Genomic DNA, 15,188 nt, shown 5'->3' with positions numbered 1-15,188 from the left:
TGAATGGAAATGGTTTATTTATTTACTTATCTTTTAAGTCGAGTTAAGGCACTTCTTTGACCCTCGGTTACTCTAAGACAAATGTCTCCAATTAATTTTCCAATAAGATATGCAGTCCAAGCCGACCCGCTTAGTTCACATATCATAACCGCCTCCATGTATAAAAGACTCTCTATACCTGCGTATCACCACCACAACTAGTTAGACAAAGCTAAGTGAGGACTCATATTATACATATAAATATACAAATATGATTCATAAAAACTTAAAAGCGTATCAAGCTTCACTCCTGTAGCACGACTCCCAATGCGATTTAAAACTCCCTTTTACATGTCCATGTTCCCTTACTTCTCCTGACCCCAACAATGGGACGTTTCACCTATGATATCCTTGTTGATACGAATTGAAAACACTATAAGACACCATTAGTAGGTTAATTCGCACCATAAACATTAAACAACATAACACATCAATATTAATCGTATATCACACCACACCCCGTTTGATTAACAACTTATTATTACCCTAGTCACGCACCATTATTAAGTTTGTAAGTTTTCTTAAAACTCATATTCCAAAACAGCCTTGCGTGGCTGTGGAAACTCAATGTTTTCAGCCACTTACAGTAGGTATTTCATCTCAACTAAAAATTATTAGTAAAATAGACTCAAGGACCTTTCCGTTGATATATAAAACGCCTCAATCGGACATCCGGTCAATTTATTATGAATATTTCAAAACCGGATAAATTATTGAATATGCTGAATTTTCAGCACTTGTAACACACGACCCTTTATCAATTTGCACCTTTTCTTTATGGGTTCAACACCCTCAATCGACGTCCAGACGATAAGACATTGTTTGGTTAAACCATGCACAAGTTATTATAGTAAAACACCATAATTATAAGAATCTCTATTCATTATTAAGACTATTCTAATCAAACACAAATTCGAGTCACTCACCTTTGCCCGTAGGAGTGTCTTTGCCTTGTTACTCGTTTGACCCGTTGTCTTCCAAGCTATGCCATGCCTATCTCGACAACAAGTCAATCTCATAATTAATTAGAGCACATGTTACTCATTAACACTAATTGGGTTTATCATAACCTCATGCCCACTAGTTTAACTATTAAAACAAATTATGACACACAAGTAAAACGACTTATACACAATTTCACTATTTTAGTGGTTTAGACATTTCATCGAACACCTTGCGGGCATGAACTATAATTCAACATTGTAATATCAATTTAGACTTTCCTAACCATATCATTATCAATTATATGTTTATCCTCTCCAAATACACATTCATAATCTCACTTTATTAAACCAAACTTCACCACATAGACTTATATTAACAAAACATAATCATGGTTCATCTTTGCATTCACACCCCACTTACAAATTCATGAAATTAACACTTAATCCATGACATGCAATTAAACCCATGACTCAAAAATTACATTCATTTATTCTAGCATACAACTTATGGATTTCTCCTTAAAATCGAGCATCACAAACCCAAAATTCGTAGGTTTGGAACCATAAAACTCAACAACCCTACTCCATGAATTTGCTAACACCAAGATATACCTGTAACTCTAGAGATCAATGGAAACTAACAAAATCACCCTTGAATTTGGCCTTCGTTCTTCATCTCTCTCCTTGCTTGAAGACACCACCCCTGGTTATAATATGATCGACCTTCGTTTTTTGTGTTTTGCTACCCTTTAACTTTTCTTTGCTCAAATAACAAGTTTGGTCCTCGTAATTTAATTTAATTTTAATCTATAACACACTCGGAAATTCCCAAAAAATCTAAATTTGTGGTGTGCATTTCCCATATGCTCAAACCATCTTTTAAAACGTTAACTTATAATATCTCGTTAAATAATATCTCTATTTAAGGTATATATATTTTATAGAATAAAAACATATATATTTTAAATCTCACAATTTAGGGTGTTACACAAAGTTAGGGCATAAGTGGTCATAGGGACAATTTCGAATATATGGTCACAGTTGACTTTTTCTGGGTCAAATTTGATATTTGAAGAACTTTTACTTTCCTTATCAACGTTGACTTGTCAAGCATGTTTGACCAAACGTTGACATTTGATGGAGTCAGCCTCTCATACACTATCTTGATCAGAATGATGGTGGGCTGCACTTTGTTATTGAAGCAACTGTTTTACTTGGATCATGCAATGTTTTGTTAGTTTACCTTATGTTAGAAAGAATAATGGATAGATATTTTGAGTTAGAATCTAGGTTTTGGGCCGGGTTTACTGAACTCATGTACAGAGCCCATATGATTATATCAAGGTGGTGTTGAAGTAAAAGCAAAAGTCTTAGTACAAAAATATGGATAGATATTTTAACTACTATTTTAACCAGAATTTTTTTAGTGCTTTCTTTAATTTTTTTAGTAGTTTGTTTAACTTTAATATGTTAAATTTAGTTAGTTTTATAATTTTATATACATTTTATGGTGTTATTTATGGTGTTATTTTATGGTGTTATTTATGGTGTTATTAACTTGACATTTTAAATGTGTCAAGTTAATTTTTTTTATGTATTTTTAATAAGCTACTAGATTTTATATATCAAAATTATGTCAAAGAAGTTTTATATATAAAAAAACTATTAACAAACAAAAAAGAAAAGTAAAAAACTCGTTTGCTTGATGAGTAATCATTTAGTCCCATGGTTTTACTTATAGGAGGCGGTAAGTTTGAGTCTTGCTTGTAGGCTTGTAGCAATTTGATCCAGGTTAAGTCATAGCGTTTTTCCAGTTATGGATTTCCGATCATATGTATGTTGGTCAGGTCATCACGTTTTCTGTTATTCTAGCGAAAGGGTAGTCTATTTGTAGGGGCTTTAAAAAATATGTAAAACACTAGAAAGTAAATGAATAATATATGTTTATAGGTATAAAGTCATGGAGTAGTTGATGATATTCATGAAACAACAATAGTCATCAGTCACCAAAAGTTGTTCTAAGTTCGCCGCAGAAAATGCTTTCATTTTTTTTCTTTTAAATTTTTTAATATGCTTTCGTGATACGTGGATCACAATATTTTCTAAAATGTTATTAACTGATGAAAGTAACTTTTTTGTTTTTTAAACATTTGCCAAAGTATGCACAATTGGGATCTTTTTAATGACTGAAATTAGCTTGAATTATAAATGAGGTTATTAGCGGGTCGGAACCGCACTGGCCAAGGACCGAAACCAAGGAAGGTGAATATTGAGACCCACCCGAGGACCGAACCGGACCAGGAGGAGGTCGGTCTCGTGTTATGCCGGTTTTTCTAGTCGGGCCTTTGATCTCATCTTGAGCTCGTGGAGGACCCATTGATATAAAGGTGTACAAAACAGGTTTTTTTAACAAACCGAATCAGTTTAGTTTTTGCATATTTCAAACCGGTTTGGTTTAGAAACAGGTTTAAGCATAGAAGTAGCCAAACTGATCCAGACCGGTTCAGGTCAGTTTTAAACCAGTTTACCAAGTTTTTAACTGAAAATATCCAACCGTTATACGAACCAGCGATTTGGTTTGGTTTGGTTTGATTTGGTAGACCGGTTTGAGAAACGAACCGGTTTGGTTCAGTTTTGGGTTAACTAGTTTTTTTACACCTCTACATTGATATGTAGCTGGGCTTTGGAATCCAGAGAAACTTTTTTGCAAGCCCAAATCATATTGAAGTTGTCATACTTAATTTGATAAAAGCAACTTTTATATATTTGTTATGAGAACTTCGATATAAATGAGGTGAATTTGTGGAATTGTCGTAATCTATCAGAGGTAATTATATGAAATGAAACACACAGGGAAAATTGGGTCTTGTAGAATTAAACGGTTTTCTCGGGTTTCGTCATACAACCGTTAGGTTTGAATCTGAAACCAATTACAAAGAATTTTTTTAAACAGAAAGACCGCACCATATAACATATATTCGGATCTTTGGGTCGGTCAGGTTATTTATCCTGGTTTTGGGGTCGGCCCGCTTTATGCTATCCCCTAATTTGAATTCACCAACACCTAAAGTCCACAGTAAAGAAATGGCTAACTGAATTACCCTAACCATAATTTTTTAATAACCAAATTATCGAACCATTTAAAACCAAAACTGACTATTTATAAAACTAGAAATGATATATCGGTTATAGGTTAACTTTTAACATAAAAACAAACCGAGCCGAATAATAATGACCTGGTTTTAAATTCTAAACTTGTAATAACAAGTATCCAATTTCGTTTATAAATATTTTTTTCAAACTTTAATAAAATATTTTTAAAATGGCGTTTAATTGGGACCCTTGCATAACCTTCACTGGCTCTAAATTCTCTTCACCGCCATTAAATTTAATAAATGTATTTATATACTTTTTCCCTAATCATTCTGTTTTTTTAATCTCATTTTTAATATTTTTTTATATCACGGAAATTCAGTTGAGTTTTTTATACACTCTTGGGGCCTTTGGTCAAAATGCCGAAAGTGTGGACTAAAATGGAGCCCATATTGGCTAAATTAATATACTTAATTGCCATTTTCAACCTTTTCTTTTCTAGTTTTGCAAAAATATTTAAAGCTAGTAGTTTTTGTAAATACCTTTTAAACCCTGCCAAATTATATAAAGTTTTATGAGATTTTAAATGATAACAAAAACTTATATATAACAAGTATATTACCTGTTAGAAAAATAAAACAAAAATTGGTGAAATGATAAAAATGTATATAAGATATATACAATGTATGTATTGTACTGCTACTGTATAAAAAGTGAGAAGAAAAGAAATATACTATTTTGGTAAGTGTATATAAATATTAGTTTATATGTTGTAATACATTTAAGAAAACTTATATACATTATACTTCTTTTAATAGTGATACATGTCGTCATATATGTATAACTTTGAAATGAAAAATGTCATGCGACTTATGTTCGAGTTTATGATGGTATTGTCTTGGTTTTACTTGAATACATCTAGTATGAAGCATAGAATAAGCATTGAAGCGTCTAACGCGGAAAGTTCATGACATTGAATCGCGACTTAAATTGTTCAACACGAACTCTTCCCATATTTTTACAGTGTCAAAAGCATCGACCTAACCTGTGGATTTTCAACAAATTAAATTTTGAGTTACTCAAATGTATGGAATTGGGTTATTCAAATTTTAAGATTTAGAAGCTAAATTCTAGTTAGATTAAAAAAATGATTTGAATTCGAAACTAAATTTAATTAAAATTAACAGAAAAAATATACATTTGAACATAAAAGGCTCATATTAAGAATTCCGACTGTAAAATCACAAATTCAAAATCAATTGAAATTTGAAAGTAGAATTCAAATCGGTAGCTAATTCGATTAGAAGTTGAAGTTTAATCGAATTTCGATATATTTTGTCCGATTCGAATATTAATTCTTCTAATCCAACGTACACACACTTTAATACTTGTAATCCAAGCACAACCCATTTAATTCATTAATCTGAACTTGTCAAATTAGTTGACGAGTGATAATCAAGTTGCGCATGTGTTAATCGGGTGAGTTGGTTAGTTGTAAAAAATTCAAGTTAAACAAGAAGCACTTTACTTGTTTAATCAAACTAAGTTAAAACATTTAGCCTCAATATGACCTATATAATAAAATGAATTAAATGTAATACATCTTGTTTATTTAACAAGTTAGTTACATATGATAAAAAGCTAATAATTTGAATATTTAGAGGAAATAACGCATAAAAAGGGTGAAGAAAGAAAAAAAACATGGAAGGCTGAAGTGAAGAGAAGTCAATCAGTGAAGAGTGAAGACTGTGGTTGCCTGCCACCTGGGCATTGATACTGTGATCTGCAATATTCACATACATCAATTTCCCATGTGGTCTACCCTCTACTCTACTATACTTTCACCCTCCAGGTGAAAATAAATCTTTTTTTAACGTACGAATGTACGATCCTGTATATTAATACGATGTTATTTTTAACTAAAATTTTTTTAAATGAGCTACCGGTTAAATCCATCACAACAGGGATACACTCGTCTTTCGATTAGCAAAAAACTCTTACATAAGGCCAATGTTCGTGAACACTCGCCTAAGGGCACGACAATGCAGTAAGTTAAAACTCGTTCAATTCAAGAATTCAACTAGTGAACACCACCTACTTGCCTAGTCTCCCGTCATCACTCGGTGCCGCTGAAACTAAATGATGAAGGCAGAAATCAAACTTGGACTAGATGGAACACCAAGTAATCAAGTCTCTCTCTTACAATTTCACCACTAGCTCATTAACTAATAATACCTTGTTTTTAGTCCGATTTGAAACCACCAATGTGTTTTAATATATTTTAAAAAACATGTCTTGCTTTTTTTTAACGGCATTGCATATTAAAAGAGAGAACAAAATGTCTCCAGTTAAGAGCTGGAGGGCACAGAGAATTCACAAACAAGGAAAGACAAAAAGAAATAGACTAAACACTACAAACTACAAAGGAATCAAACCATAATACTAGAAAACAGGGTCAACACACCCACTCTCCCAACAAATCTGGATGTGCGAGGATCTCGATTTGATCGACCTGAACAAATTGATCTTGACATCTTCTAATACAGCCTCCTTCGAGAGACACCTATTGTAAAAAATCTTCGCATTCCTCCTCTTCCAAATGTACCAAATAAAGGAATATATAAGTGCAGTTAAAATTCTCTTACCCGAGAGAGAACCTGAATGTGAAGGTACCTCTAGAAGCTGATCAAGCGTCCCGAACCCGGTCAGGTCCCAGCCACACCACAAAGAGACATCCCTTAGACCTCTTTAGCCCAAACACAGTTGTCACACCCCAACCTAAGGCGGAAATGCCGAGACGCGAACTGATTGCAACAGCTCTCAAGGTACTATCATACAATATTTATATGACAATATCTATTATTTTATTCAATTTCCAAATAAATCAAATACAAAATACAACTCATTAAACAAATAATAAACATAAATTTAATTCTTGATTTTATCTTTTCTAACATAATTCTTCACTAAATCTTCACAAAGTCTTGCAACTAATTCAAGCGATAACCTGCATATACGTATAAAATAGAATTTTGTCAACAACACATGTTGAGTGAGCAACACACCAGTTTAGTTGTACATATAGTATATATAACAAAAATATGTAGCTGCAACAAGTCATATGAGAATAACAAAATAACCAAATGAGCAAGTATAACTGAGATGTCGAGAAGCACAAGGCTATAATGACTAGCGTATGATCATACTAGACTGAGATTATGTTGGACACCTCCGAATGCAAAAGCATACAAAGCAAATAAGCACATAAACAAGTAAGGTATAAGTTGTTAACACATAAGACAAAGTTGCAGTTTTGTGTATAAGTATATATGATAAATATATTTACGCATATGTCCCCAAAATATTGAAAGCGGTAAAATAGAGGAATGTGGTACTCACCTGATCGAATACGCAAAGCGAGAAAGATTCGGTAAGGAAACGATAAATCATGCTCTTCGAGAATTACCGACGGGAAATCCTAAATAATAAATAACTAGCAATGTCAACCGCACGTTGCGGCGGTGCTATTTGTGTTTGGTTACTGTCGTCTTTATTTGATGACTTGGGTATTACATTCAAATTATGCATGTAGCATTAATTTAATATCATATTATACATACAATAATTATATTTATATTTAAAATATATAAATGAGACAATTCAAGAAATTAACCCCTAGAAGATTGGTTTTATGGTTTAGAGAAAACACTATCAAACATCAGTTATATAAGATAATTCCAACCATAAACAAAATACTATTTATATATATGAAGTTATGTACTTTATGTTACATGTATGCCAATATTTTTTTCTCTATCTTCTATATGTTAAAAAATCTAATTATTACAAATGAAAAAAACGAAATATTGAGAATTATTATAACTATCAAATAATGTGTGATTGAACGTCCTGGTTGGTAATGCATATATGTCAATTTTTTTATTAATGAGTTCAAATAGGTTTTGACGCTAAAACTTGGATAGGATCATCTTCTTTCCATCATTATTTCTATCATGAGATGAGTTCTTTTGTCGTTAGAAAACGAATAAAGGAAATCACTCTTCATTTTTCTGTCACTACATAAAATAATTTGAAGGTTTAAACTCTCTCCTTCAAATTCTATGATTAAGATAATATTGCATAGCGAAGGCATTTAAAATCTCAGTGACCATCCGGAGTCTTTTAACCGTTCATCCGCGCCTTGTTACGTTTGTCCCCATGCACGTTAACCGATACGCCGACGCTCTTGCTATCCCATATCCGGCGTCTTGTAACATTCACCGGTAGATTCGATAGACATGAAGATGTATTTATAGATTTGGGATTTTGGCGGTTACCGGGCGGTTAGCGGAGAAACGACACAACGGTTAAGCAAACGTTGTTTTGTTTAAATAAATAAATGGTGTCTTGATAATTTGCAATAAATAAAAGTGGTTTTTGTTTCAGTGCTACATAATTAAAAAAGAATAATACATACCCAAACTATAGAGCAAAAAATAATATAAAATTAAAAAGAAGCTTAAAAAGACGGGGTAAAATTTGACATCCCAATTCTATAAAGTGTAAATTTACTTAAATTAAATTTAAAATTTTTAAAAATAAAGGTATGTTATTATAGGAAAAAGGTTAGGGAAATAGAATTGCCTTGAATTCTAAATGTAGTAGATAGAATAGCGGGAAAATAAATATAGATAGAATACGAAACTAAAATTAGATAGAGGTTCCGGGTTCGGGATCTGATGATCGGGTGTGTTCTCGCGAAAGTTACTTATTTCTTTAAATTTATTATTAATTTTATTAACAAAGCTTTGTTGTAAATAATATGATTTAATTACATATGAATACTTAAATATTTATTTGTAAAACTTTTTAGTTTATATAAAGAGATTTGTTTATTTAAATCTAAAAATACGTTTAATGTGTGTGTATATATATAATGTTTAACCAAAGATCTGAAAAACGGTTGTGTTAATGAGTCGGTTTTAACAAAATATGAATCAATTAAAGTTTTATAACATTTATGATCTTAATTATTAAATTAATATGATTAAAGAACAAGTAATTAAACAAAAATCTAAAAATATAGGGCCTGGTGGGATTCGAACCGGCGTCCGTCAGAGCATAGAGCCTTATCCATACACACCCACCAGCTGCTTTAGGGTGTCAATTGGTTTTATTATGAAAGCGGATTACTAAATATTATAACTAATAAAAACCCTAAATTACCTATGAAACCTAGCATCGTAATTGATTAATCTGTTAACTTTTAATTCGATTAACCATAGGGGTTTCGAACAGCAAGGTACTGCGAACCTAAACATACAATTAATTACCTCGAATGATGCTTGCAAGATGGTTAATCAAGAATGAACAGGGCCGGCTAAGAACGAACAACGAACGTGTATAGGAAGGCTGCTATAATCCGATTCATGTTAGGGGTTTTGTAGGCGATGTGTTATAGATCGTATATGTATGTTTAATTGAGTTATTATTGCGATGTGTTATAGATCGTATATGTATGTTTAATTGAGTTATTAGTGTCGTTTTAATTAGGAGTGGCAACCTTGACCCAAACCATTCTAAATGGGTTAATTTGGGTTGTTTTAAAATTCAAATGGGTTGAACTGGGTCATAGGTTTTAATTAAATGGGTCAAAATGGGTCACTTGAAATTCCACATTCTTATTTTTGGGTCAAAATGGGTTGACAAATTTAACTACATGGGTCGATGTGGGTTAGTGTATTAAGGAAAAGTGACATGTTTGGGTTGAAATGGGTTTTAGATTGGAACGATATCGGTTTAGGTTTCGGCTCGGATCAGCTTTCATGCCGACACGAGTTTTAGCATTGGACGGGTTGGGTTTCGGTTTCTTTTGAGTTTTCGCACTAGACGGGTCGATTAATGTTTTTGATTCGTTTTCGTCGACAATTCGGTTTCGGTTAATTTGTCGGTTTTTTTTTTTTTTTTTGATGAACGAGGTTAACGGTGAAAATATTTTGGTTTTTTTACTTTTTTCGTTATTTGTTTATATTTTGAGTTATGATTTTTTATTTGTTTTTTTTGAATTTTTTTTTGAGAGATTTTGATCTTAATAGAAATCATCAAAAAATATTCAAAAAAATTAATAAAAAAATCATAACTCAAAAAATAAAACAAAAACAAAAAATGTAAAAAAACTAAAACGTTTCGTCCGTTGTCCTCGTTAAAAAAATCGACAAATTAACCGAAACTGAAATGTCGATAACAACGAAACAAAAACATGCTGAAACAAGCTGTTAAGTGATGAAAGGAACTGAAAAATCGCTAAAGCAAGCTGTTAAGTGCTGAAACGAGCTATTAGATGCTAAAACGAACTGAAAAATCGCTTAAACGAGTTGTTACGTGCTGAAATGAACTGAAAAATCGCTTAAACAAGCTGTTACGTGCTAAAACGAACTGAAAAATTGCTTAAACGAGCTGTTACGTGCTGAAAGGAACTGAAAAATTGCTTAAACAAGCTGTTACGTGCTGAAACAGACTGAAAAATCGCTTAAACGAGCTGTTACGTGCTGAAACGAACTGAAAAATCGCTTAAACAAGCTGTTACGTGCTGAAACAAACTGAAAAATCGCTTAAACGAGCTGTTACGTGCTGAAAGGAACTGAAAAATCGCTTAAACGAGCTGTTACGTGCTGAAACGAACTGAAAAATCGCTTAAACAAGCTGTTACGTGCTAAAACGAACTGAAAAATCGCATAAACGAGCTGTTACACGCTGAAACGAACTTTAAAATCGCTTAAACGAGCTGTTACGCGCTGAAACGAACTGGAAAATCGCTTAAACGAGCTGTTACGCGCTGAAACGAACTGAAAAATCGCTTAAACGAGCTGTTACGCGCTGAAACGAACTGAAAAATTGCTTAAACGAGCTGTTACGCGATGAAACGAACTGAAAAATCGCTTAAACGAGCTGCTAAGCGCTGAAACAAACTGAAAAATCGCTTAAACGAGCTGTTACGCGCTGAAACGAACTGAAAAATCACTTAAACGAGCTGTTACGCGCTGAAACGAACTGAAAAATCACTTAAACGAGCTATTACGCGCTGAAACGAACTGAAAAATCGCTTAAATGAGCTGTTACGAGCTGAAACAAACTGAAAAATCGCTTAAACGAACTGTTACGCGCTGAAACGAACTGAAAGCTTAAACGAGCTGTTACGCGCTGAAACGAACTGAAAAATCGCTTAAACGAGCTGTTACGCGCTGAAACGAACTGAAAAATCGCTTAAACGAGTTTTGACCCAAATTCGTTTTGACCCGTTCCAACCTTGACCCGTTATAACCTGAACCTGTTAACTTTAACCCGTTCCGACCCGAACCAAAACAACCCTTTTTTAAGTAACCCATTTCGACCCTAACCCGTTTCGACCCTAACCCGTTTCAACCCTAACCCGTTCCGACCCATAACCCGTTTTGACCCAACCCAACCCATTTGCCACCTCTAGATTTAATGTATAACAATAAACGAGTAAAAGGACGGCTTCGTTAATAGGAAATTAAGAATCATTATTGATCGTGTTACCATAAGAACAGTGTCGGCAGGACGGGTTTGGAAAGAGCAATACGATTTCCTTGATCAATTCCATAATTTGGACGAAAATTATGCTTCAAGAAACATAAACGGGTCACGGGTCACATGGATACGGGTATGGGTAATTGGGTTAATGGGTTTATGGTTTATAAAATATAGGATTTGCAATCAGGTTCTTGGAGAATAGAGGTGGAGACATTGAAGGGTTAAAGTTTAGTGTATGGGTTAAACTTGAATATTTTTAAAGTTAATACATATATTATATAGATATAATAACAAATATTAATTTAATAATATTATCTCGGATAACACGATAATTTATCAACAACCTGAATATGGAAATAGGTCGGGTAAAGGTTATTAGAATAATAAAATAAAATCTCGAGTTGTTACAACAGTCAAGGAACGTGTACCGAAGATTCGGCCGTCAAAGAACAACAAATACAAACCTCAAAAATCGTAGTCACACCCCTAAGTAAAAAAATTAACCGCAACTAGGATTTTATTTAATAGTAGTTTCAAAACGAAACAATTTAATTTAATAGGTAACCATCTTCCCACGTGCACGTACTAATAGAGTAAGAACCATATAACCTGGCAGCCGTAACTCTTCTCAAATCCTGGACTAGGAAAATATCTGAACCACTGTCACACAATCTCCAACTATCAACCTTAGCCGAATGACACGAATATATGACCATCATCTCCTTTAGATTAGCAACTTCCACGAGAACCTCCTATGATAGTCTAGATTTAGACCAAGACCAAACCATATCTACCATTCCCGACTCGTTTGACACCACTCTCACACACAAGGCAAGTTTTGAATCGCTCCAGTTTATATAAATCAGGGAACAAGTCTTTATATAAATAAGGAAAACATGCCCATCTACATGTCAAGCCACAATTTTGTAGTATTTCCCGCACTGACTTTTCAAGCGAATAAACTTGCCAAATCAATACCCAATGAAGAGAAACAATGCCAATATTAGAAATTTTCTGCCACGACCCACAAATGGAAGATCTCGCCATCTTACCATTCACATACAGTCGGGTCAAATGAATTGCGTTGACACCTTTCACCCATAATGAATCCTTTTCAAAACGCCATCTCCACCACCATTGGGCTAGTAATGCTAGATTCATCAGTTTAAGACACCCGACACCTAAACCCCCATAAATCTTTGGCTTAACGACCTTGTCCCAAGCCACCCAATTGCTCTTCTTTTTTACATGAGTACCGCCCCACAAAAAGTTGCTCCTTAATTTCTCAATCTCATCCACCACTTTAGATGGAGCCTAATACATAAAAAACTAATATAGCAGGAGAGTACCTAAAACCGCATTAACTAAGGTAAGTCTACCACCGAATGATAAAGAACTTGCTTTCCATCCGTTTAGCCTCTTTTTAATTAATCCGATCGGTTACCGGATCCCAATGATTTGATAATCTCATATAAGCACCTACCGGTGTGCCAAGAAACTTGACCAGAAGAGACCCTGCCTCACAATGAATGACGACAGTCAACGAGTTAATTTCCGGTTCTGTGACCCGAACACCAAACACCTTGCTTTTGTTGAAATTCACCTTAAGACCGAAGCATCTTTAAATCCCCTCCAGGTTCACCATGTAACTTTTGTTCCATTCGCCAATGAACATGACGTCATCCACATACGTAGCGTGGGAGATAACCAGATCGTTTTTTGGTAACCGAATCCCTCTAATCAGATCTTGTTGAACTACCGAATTCAATACAACATTAAGCCCATCCATGGCGAATTATGAAGAGAAATGGAGCAATAGGATCTCCTTATTTTACACCTTGCTTAAAATTAAATTCCATGGTCGGTGCACCATTTACTAACACCGAGGCTCGGCCCAAAAAGAGACTTGATTGAATCCAAGAACTCCATTTAGAACCGAAACCCATATTCTCCAGCACTGAATCAAGATAAGACCAGTTAACCGAATCAAAGGCTTTATCAAAGTCAACTTTGGTATACCTTAAAGAAAAAAAAAATAGAAACAATACTCTCTAGATTGTAACTTGTTATGAAATTTGAAAATTCTATTGTATTATACGTAATTACTTATTATTTTGTGTTATACTTCTAGCTCCTGGTTGATAGCTTGTTCCAACACTAAAATCTTTAGCCGTTAGAAAAAAAATATTTATGATATGATCAAGTTATTCTATAAAAGGGGACAAAAATAATAAGGATGAGAAAAGTTTGACGTAAAAAAAAACTCACAAAAAATAATAAAAAAAATCATAACTCAAAATTTAAAATAAAAATAAAAAAGTAAAAAGAAAAAAAAAACAAAAACAAAAATGTTCTTCCTATCTTTATTGTTATAAAAAAACAAACCAAGACAAAACAAAAAAAAACAATGTTGAGAAAAAACTAATTGTGTATTTTTATTAATCATTGTGTTTTTTTTCTTTTTCATCATTGAATGTGTCTTTTTTCATAAAATTGTGTTTTTTTTATTGATATTGTATTATGTTACTCAACATTATGTTATTTTGCTCGGTATTATGTCAATTTTTACGTTCAATTGTGTCTTTTTTTATTTATCTTTGTGTTTTTTGTTTATTTACGTCATGATGTATTTTTTCTCGTTATTGTGTTTTTTTCTTCTTTTTTTTAGTGAGAATTACATTTTAGTTTTTTTTTTAATTTTTATTTTTAGTTATGATTTTTTTTCTTGATTTTTTTGTTAAGGTATTTTTAGGTCACAATTTTTTCACATCTCACTTTTTACACAGCTATCTGGGGTAACCCAAAGGTGACCCATACATCTGTGATCGCAATAAGCAATAGGTAGCCCAAACGTACCATCTAATTTTCCAGTGAAAACCCGCAGCCCAGATACCCACTATGGTAAAACCCGGTTATAAATCAGTTCGAATGAAACCTTGTGGTCTACAACCCAAATATTTGCTTCTCCAATTCCAATGTCAGTTGAGCTAAAACTAACATTAACAAAAAAAAAATTATTATACCATCATTAAAAAACGCTTTTTATTAAACTGATTTATGAACTTTTATTTAGGCTGAGGGGTGTGGGGGGCGCGAGAGGGGGCGTGAGTGGGGGCGCCAGCCAATAATATTGTGACGTGTGGCAGAGAGAGAAACTTGATAAGATGGGTGTTGGTAGTGGTGATAGCGCCCCGGGCCATGGTGTGGAGGGGCGCGAGAGGGGGCGCGAGCGGTTTATTTTTTTATTTTTTTATAAATGTATTAAAAAAACGTATTATTAAAAAAACAAGAAATTATTTAAAAAAACACACATTTTTTTGAAAATTCATATAATAAAAAAAACATACTAAAAATTAAACAAACAATAATATTTAATAATAAAACTAATCTAATACAAGATCCTCTGGTCGCGTCGCCCACAAATGTTCAACCAACTCATGTCGAAGATCCCCGTGTATCTCACGGCTCTTGATATTTGCTATGTTATGAAGTTTTTGTTGATCACTGATTGTGGACGGTTGTGGCGGAATGTCACCTTGGTAGTTTTGGCATATAGCT

Source organism: Bidens hawaiensis, unplaced genomic scaffold (genome assembly GCF_021521415.1).
Source record: "Bidens hawaiensis isolate Kalapana, Puna unplaced genomic scaffold, B.hawaiensis_p1.1 tig00008125_1, whole genome shotgun sequence".
Taxonomy (NCBI): domain Eukaryota; kingdom Viridiplantae; phylum Streptophyta; class Magnoliopsida; order Asterales; family Asteraceae; genus Bidens; species Bidens hawaiensis.
Note: the sequence above shows the minus strand (reverse complement) of the source record.